Source organism: Silene latifolia, chromosome 10, assembly GCF_048544455.1.
Source record: "Silene latifolia isolate original U9 population chromosome 10, ASM4854445v1, whole genome shotgun sequence".
Taxonomy (NCBI): Eukaryota; Viridiplantae; Streptophyta; class Magnoliopsida; order Caryophyllales; family Caryophyllaceae; genus Silene; species Silene latifolia.
The window spans coordinates 108,661,449-108,669,876 of NC_133535.1; positions in this window are offsets into that span (position 1 = coordinate 108,661,449).

An 8,428-nucleotide genomic window follows, 5' to 3' on the forward strand; every position below is an offset into this window, starting at 1 on the left:
TGGGGAGTCGATTTATGAGGTAAGTGGCAGTAGCAAAGGCGTAAGGCTAAAACGAGGTAGGCATTTGGGCGTGTGCTAGAAGGGCGAGACTAGTTTCAACAACATGTTGATGGCGTCTTTCGGCAAACCCGTTGTGTCCAGGGGTGTGTAGTGGAGATGTGAGGTGTGTGATGCCGTCATTGAGTAATGTGGGATTTAATTTGACATATTCACCGCTATTATCAGAGTAAAATTGACGGATAGGTTTTTGGAAATATTTTTCAATAATTGCTTTAAATCGTTGGAAAGTAATTACTGTGTCGGACTTGTTTTTAATAGGATAAAGTCAGAAATAATGAGTATAATGGTCGACAAAAATGATTTAGTATTTGTATGAGTCGTGTGACACAACGGGAGCGGTCCAAACATCGGAATAAATTAAATCGAGAGTAGAGGTAGAGTAAAGCGTGGATGTCGTAAAAGGGAGTTTCTGGCTTTTATTGATTAAACATGAATTACAGTGCAAGAAATTAGAAATGCGTATACTGTAAAGCGAATTTAAAATCTTCAGGGTAGCATTAGATGGGTGTCCCAAACGAGCGTGCCACAAGCTGCTAGAGGATGCGGTTTTGGAATGGTAGGCTTGAGGTCATGAGGTGGGTGGGTCTGATGAGGCTGTCGCAACCCCCACTTTGATAACCATAACCATAGTGACCTTGTCTATATTGCTGATACGCATAGACTTGGTCATGCTCCGCTAAACAAGTAACAGCATCGTGCCCCGCAGCACCACATCTCTCACAAAATACCACCTGTTGCACCATAGAATGGAACATAGGTGGACTCCCCCAAGACTGTCTACTCTCCATCTTGTCAAATCTGGCATTAAGAGCTTCCAACTGTGCTAGCATGTGGATGTCAGACATCTTGGCAGAAAAATCAAAGGTACTCAAGCCTTCCCTTTGATGATCTTTCTCCTAGAATCCTGACTAGGTAGGACTTGTAGGACCTATCAAAACAACACTAAAGGAAAAAAATAAGAACATCCTCAAGGAATAAATTCTTTGAGGCTAAAGACAAACTAAAATAAAGAAAATAAAAAGCGTCGTGTCCCCGGCAACGACGCCAAAATTTGATGAGGATGTCGCAACCCTATCAAAGATAATCCCGAGGGGTCTCTAACTAATGCAGCTAAGGAAGTCGGGGTCGAATCCACAGGGAGGCTATGTTGCTATCTACTTGCTAATCTAAGTCTGTCGGTGTCACAAATGGGAGTTCAGATATGATAATTAAACTAAACAGCGAAAACTAGAAGAGTCTAACAGATAAGAGAAATGGACTAGGATGTCGGTTCATCAATGAATGTCAGATAATTGCAGCTAAGGTCACATATCAAACACATGTATCAGTCTAAGGGGCAGTGAAAAGGTCCTTCCGGTCCGCTATTCACCCTAAAATACTACTAACTTAGCTTCCGCCCTCATTGGAGTATCCTAAAGAATTGTACCCGGTCTCACTCCTTCCAATCTTCCGATCAAGGTCAGAGTTTGCCAAAAACAACTAAAACAATTATGCGCATTAACAGTCTAATCGTCATTAAATGCTACTTATAACAACAAAGACATGATAACAACAACAGATCTGCAAACCTAATTAGCAACTATCAACAATTCATTGATTCTCCTAAATCCTAGCAAGGGGATTAGCTACTCATACTAATTATCATGCTAATAACAATAATTAAAACGATAACTAAACTAAACATAATGATTAAATTGAAATAAAAATTAAACTAATTAATATAAGAGAGTAAGAAGGGATAATCAACAAGAGAAATAAAGAGGAAAACAATTAAGGGAATTCCAAAGTTTAAATTAACTAAAGAGAAAGGAGAGAAAAGAGAAAAGAATTACAAGTATAGATCCGGAATAAGAAGAATAAAGCAACGTAATAGAGGTTCAAGCAGTGAAAAGTTCCGAACCCTTAACCTAATGAATGTTTTTCTCTTATATAGTAAGAGATTTTATTATCTAATAATATAATTAGATAAATATAATAAGTCTCGACATAAATCCTGCGCGTCAGACTTGGTTTTGCTCGATCGAGCAACATAAAGTTGGTCGATCGAGTATTTTTTCCTCAAAAGCTCTCGATCGATTAAGTAAGAGGTCGATCGAGAGGTTGAAGGGGTCGATCGAGTAGATTAACCCTTCGATCGAGCAGTGTTCAGCGCGTAATTCCTGCTTTGCGCACTGAACTTCAAACGGCCGCCATTTCTTCTTTACTTGTCGGAATCAAGCGATTTTCGCGGCGCTGGAAAGCTAAGAAGATAAGCTTTCACCTTTAGTTAGAATCACTTTAATATCATTTGTAAAATTCGAGATATGGATCTTCAAAGTAGACACTAGTAATTTGAAGCTCTTATTTTGCTCGCCTAGCTTCTTTACTTCTACGCGCATCACCAAATAGTAGTTTCCAAGCTCCGACTCAACTCATCTCCTAAATGCATGCATATGGACATGTTCTAAGCTTGATTCCTCTTCTTTTTGGTTCATTCCTGCAAATAGGACAAGAGAAACCAAAATAGACAATTCGGGGGACATTTGTAGCTTTTTTTCGGTAAAATGTGAGTTGTATTACTATTAATCAAAATTCAGTCATTACAATTTCCATTACAAGCATACTCAATTAGAGATAACTATATCTAAATGATTCAGCCACTCTGCATCCACCTGACTAACAGGCCCTTTCACCAGTCCTTGCACTCGCATATGAACTAGTTTTTTCACCTTAATCACTACTTTATCCGGCTTACATATACTGGATTCAATCCTACATCTGTTTCTTTCAAGCCAAATATTATACCAACATGCCATCATCACCAAATGGCAGACCTTCTTCTGTAATCTGGACGAGTAAGAAGTATTTCCATCCAAATGTACTTGTAACCATTGCTCAAGTCCAGCAATGATTCTTGCACTAAAAGCACATTCTGTAAACAGGTGCTTATGAGACTCAGTCCACTGCTCACAGATGACACAGCTATCAGTGTCACTAACTCCAATCCTGAACAGTTTTTCCCTGGTGTTAAGAGCTTCTAGCTTGATTAACCAATCCACAAAAGAATGTTTAGGTAGACACCAGCTATCCCAAACGACCTGGTACCAGTTTACAGGAGGGTGCACTCCCTGCAACCACGAATAACCAGACTTGATAGAATAACTTTTTGGATCTGCAATCCAATGATTATTCTGATACCCTGCAGCAAATAAGTCCTTCACCTTACAAACATTCCTCCAGTTCCAGTTTGAATCCAGAGGAGGTTGATAGTTTTGCTAGTCTTGACCATGTATATAGATGTGATCCACCCACTGTACCCAAAGCCTATCAGCTTTCATGTAAATCCAGTGCACCAGTTTTCCTACAGTAGCTTTATTTAGAATTCCTGCGTCTTTAATACCCAAACCTCCACACTTCTTACTAGTACAGACCTTCTGTTAGGCAACTAAAAGAGCTCTATTGTGTTCAACTCCCCCATCCCATAAGTAGTTCCTGCACAGGGCCTCAATTCTTTTAATGACCAATTTAGGAATCAAAAAAATGGAAGACCAGTAATTATGTAAGGTATTCAACACTGAATTGATCAATGTCAATCTATCAGCATAACTTAGCTTCCTAGCACCAATCCCCCTAATTTTATGCACTATCTTATCCACCAGCACATTACAATCATGGATAGTCAATCTGCTGGATTGAATAGGAACCCCAAGGTATTTCAAAGGCAGGTCTCCCTCTGTAAAGCCTGAAACTAGGAGTATATCCTGCCTGACTACATCAACCACCCCTTTAAAGACCACCTCAGACTTAGTAGTATTAATTTTCAATCCTGAGGAAGCTGAGAAAGTTGCATAAGCCCTTAAAAGTAGCATGATAGATCTAGCATCCCCCTTACAGAACATCAGAAGATCATCTGCAAACAACAAATGATTCAATCTTAACCCCCCACAAAGTGGATGAAATCTAAAGTACCATTTCCGAGTGGCAAAATCTAGTATCCTGGTCAAGTATTCCATACAAATAGTGAAAAGCAAAGGAGATACAGGATCACCTTGCCTCAATCCTCTCTTCCCATTAAAATAGCCACACTGAGCCTAATTCAAGCTTAAGGAAAAAGAGGAGGTGGAGACACAAGTCATCAGTAAATGACTAAACTTTGCAGGGAACCCCAAAGCAGCCAACATTTGCTCAAGAAATTTCCACTCAATTGTATCATAAGCCTTCTGTAGATCTAACTTGAACATACATCTAGAAGACACATTAGCTCTGTTGTACAATCTGACCAAATCTTGGCAGACCAAAATGTTTTCAAGTATACTTCTCCCTTGCACAAATGCTCCTTGGTTTCGACTAATCACATCAGGCAACACAAGTGCAAGTCTGTTACAAAGTAGCTTAGAGATTACCTTGTAAATGACATTACAACAGGAGATTGGCCCGAAATGCTTCACACTAGTAGGTCTATCAATCTTTGGAATGAGTGTGATAATAGTGGAGTTAATCTGAGTAAGTAATTTCCCAGTTTCAAAGAAGCTCATCACAGCAGCACAGATCTCCTCCCCAATAATACTCCATGCATCTTTATAAAATTGACTAGTAAACCCATCAGGACCAGGAGATTTCTCCTTAGGGATACTGAATAAGCATTGTTTAACCTCATCAGCAGTCACAACTTTACTTAAGATAGCACAGTGCTCAGGAGAGCAGCATTTCCCTTTCCTTACCACACAAAAATCAACATCAGCAGTATCATTATGTGTGCCTAGCAGCTCCATAAAATAATCCAAGAATGGTCCTTGTATTTGTGACCCATCAGTACAACTATTACCATTCTTATCTTCTATTAGGAGAACCTTATTAAGCATAATTCTTCTCGTTATAGCCTTATGAAAATATGCAGAGTTAATGTCACCTGCTAGGGACCACTGGAGCTTTGCCTTCTGAGTAAGAAAGGTATCCCTAGCCACAGTAAGCTCCCTCAGCTCATGAGCCACTTCCATTTCCTGCTGCATCAACTCCAAATTGCCCGGGTTATCCACCAGTTTGTTCTGGATAGTTTCCAATAGAGAGCTAGTAATATTAGTACTATTTTCAATATCTGAAAAACAATGTTTGTTCAACTGCTTTAGGACTGGTTTTAAAGCTTTCAACTTCTTGATGACTTTGAACATAGGTGTACCATCATGTGTCCTTCTCCAAACACTGTCCACACATCCCAGAAAATGCTCAGATAAACCCCACATATTAAAATATTTAAAACTTCTTCTACCACTCATCTCCACTTTCCTATTAACAATAGTACAAGGACAATGGTAAAAAATGCCTTCAGGATAAAAATGAGCAATAAAGTCACCAAACTTATCAAGCCATTGCTGATTACCCATTGCTCTATCAAGTCTGCTGTATACTCTATCCTGAGGTTCTTGCTTATTAGACCAGGTGAATAGGGCACCAGTAGCCTGAATGTCTTCCATTCCACATAGAGAAACACACTCCTGAAAGTGCTCCATCTTTGCATCAGAAGTTGTCCCACCCAACCTCTCAACAGGAGATAAAACAGTATTGAAGTCTCCCATCCATAACCAAGGGAGATCACAGTTATCAGTAGTAGATTTCAAAAACTTCCATAAATCCACTCTATCAGTTAGACCATTAAAAGCATAAATCACAGTCAAATAAAACTGAGCAGAGTCAACAGTTGAAGCCACTAGCATATGAATGAACTGAGGACCATAATACAAAAACTGGATGTCAAAGCAGCTCGGTTTCCACATAATCCAAATTCCCCTCCCCCCCCCATGCCAACTACAGTTAGTAGAGACACTCCAACCATCACAAAGGGTAGTAGGTTTCTTTAAAAGATTACTAGGTTTTATTTTTGTTTCTAAGAGTCCAAACAAGCCAACTCCATTATTATGCATAAACCATTTAACTACTTTTTGTTTATTCAAGTCATTCAAGCCTCTCACATTCCAAAACCCTAGACTATGCATTTGGATTTGGGGTTGGATTAGGAGGGTCTTTTCCACTCTGGACTACTCTCCTCCTAGGAGTAGTCAAACCATTAATTGCATCTATGAAGGAGAAAGCACCAGACTTACCCACTGCCCTTCCTCCAATAGGACCATCCTGTCTGCTTAGCCTCATAATCTGCTTTGCTGGGGTGGCCTACACAGCAGACAGAGGTGGGAACCCCTCAAGAGTAACCAGTAGGGTAGCATCAGGTTGCTCCACTGGCTTTACCACAGGCCTCCAAACCTTCTTCTGCTGCTGCTTCTTACCCATTTCCCCAACAGATTTCTTAGCTTTATTCCTACAAGAAGTACTCTCATGGCCCAAGCCTTGACATTCTGAACAGGTAATAGGTTTCCACTAATATTCAATCCGCACATTAATTTTCCTTCCTGTCTCATCCAGAAAACACACCTGCTCAGGTAATGTCTGATCAAAGCCCAGTTCAACTAAGACCCTCGCAAAACTTAAACGTACCCTATCCTCAGTAGCTAGGTCTTTTTTAACATACTTCCCCACAAGTCCTGCAATTCTAGGAAGACATCCTCCCCAAAATTTCAATGGAATACCATACAATTTCACCCAAACAGGGACAATTTCCACTTTTTCCTTAATCAGTTCCACCTCAAGGACCCAGGGTTTAATGACAATAGGTTTGTTATCAAACAGATAGTATCCTAAATTCAACAAACCTTCCCTATTTTGAGCTGTTTTAAATCGAACCAGAAAAATACCATTATCCAAAAACGAAACCCTGTCAATATTAAAATCCCCCCATACTCTTTAAACAAATCCTTCAATCACATCCCATGGTGGATTTGCTCCCAAAATATAACAATAAACAGAGAGCTTCCAAAAATTTACCTCAGGCTGAACGTCATCCACTGTAAACTGGAGGATTTCTGGTTGCTCCACTTCTTCATCAATGGTGTCCATAACCAGAACATTCTTTCCCCCTTGTCTTACACTCTAGCCACCAACCAGCGTCTTCACTAATGACTGTGGAACTTCATTCTCCCCTAAATTCAGAACCAGGATTCCAGTAATAGCATTGATCGATTTGGTCTTCAGACCCTCACCTGAAGTCGGCCCCTTATTCAGAGAATTCTTTTGAGTTATTATAGTTTTATTAGGAATAGAAGATTGCGTAGAGTTTTTTTGTGTTTTTTGTTTAGATGATGAAGCTGCAGTAGCTTGAGTATGAGAATTTACTAATGGTGAAAACGAATTTTCTGAAAATGTCATTACTGCCATGGCTGCGCTAGTACAGAAATTAGGTTAGAATTTGTAGCTTAATACTACGAATTACATATAGAAATGCGTGCAAATACGGTACAAAAAGTCTATATAAAATGCACGCATCAAACCTCCCCAAACAAAAATTTTGCTTGTCCCCAAGCAAACTACATGCAACTAACTAATGGAACGGGTAAAGCTCAGAGCTAGCTACAAATCGTCCACCTAAAGCAATTTAATGCAAATGAATTTACACTAGTAGCTAAATTGTCCAATGCAAACGAGTTATAGAGACCTTTATAGAAGTAGCTGAACCGTCGACCTTACAAGACCTTCAAAATTGGACTCTCACGGGTCACTCTCTGTCAATGAAGCAAAGGGTAAACATATAAATGTAAGAGAGAAAGAAATATAGTCGCTCACCTAAACTACGACCTACATAAGCATGCATGCAATCTAATATGATAGACAATTCTAGCTACCGTACACATACATTCCAACCAAACAAGGTCCTGTCACATGCCGAGTGCTTACAAAAATTTGGAAAGTGAGGTAATGGGTAAGAAGGGGCAAAACATTTTGGGAATGTGAGGGTATAAGCCAAGCTAGTATCCTAACAAAACCAAATAAACCATATCCGCTTCTAATCCAATTCCAAAACTGAACTCAATGCCCTTAATGTGGCATAAAAACTCACTAAACCAAATATCAACAACTCCTGATAAGATAAAATAAGAGCGTAGGAGCAAAACCGATATCATTCAAATTCTTTTTCATTTTTTTTTCCTTCTTTTCTTTCTTTCGGTTTTTCTGTTTTTTTTTCTCTTTCTTCTTCTTTTCATTTTTTTTCATTTCTCTTTTTCCTTTTTCAATATTCTCCTTCTCCAAAACTACCAACTCCCATCTTTTCAATACAAACCAAATTCGGAACAATAAGTGTTATACCCGCAAAAACAAACTAAACTAGCTTGACAAGGCAGGCTATGTTTGGGTGTAGTTAAGGGGTTAAAAGGCAAATTTGGCTAAGTGTGGAGTTAATGGGTAAAATGGAATAAAAGGGAATGTAAGCATCTCCCTGCATCTGACATTAACCACTAACCCGAATGTATGCAGGCAATAAGCAATTGAATTTCATTCTTATGCA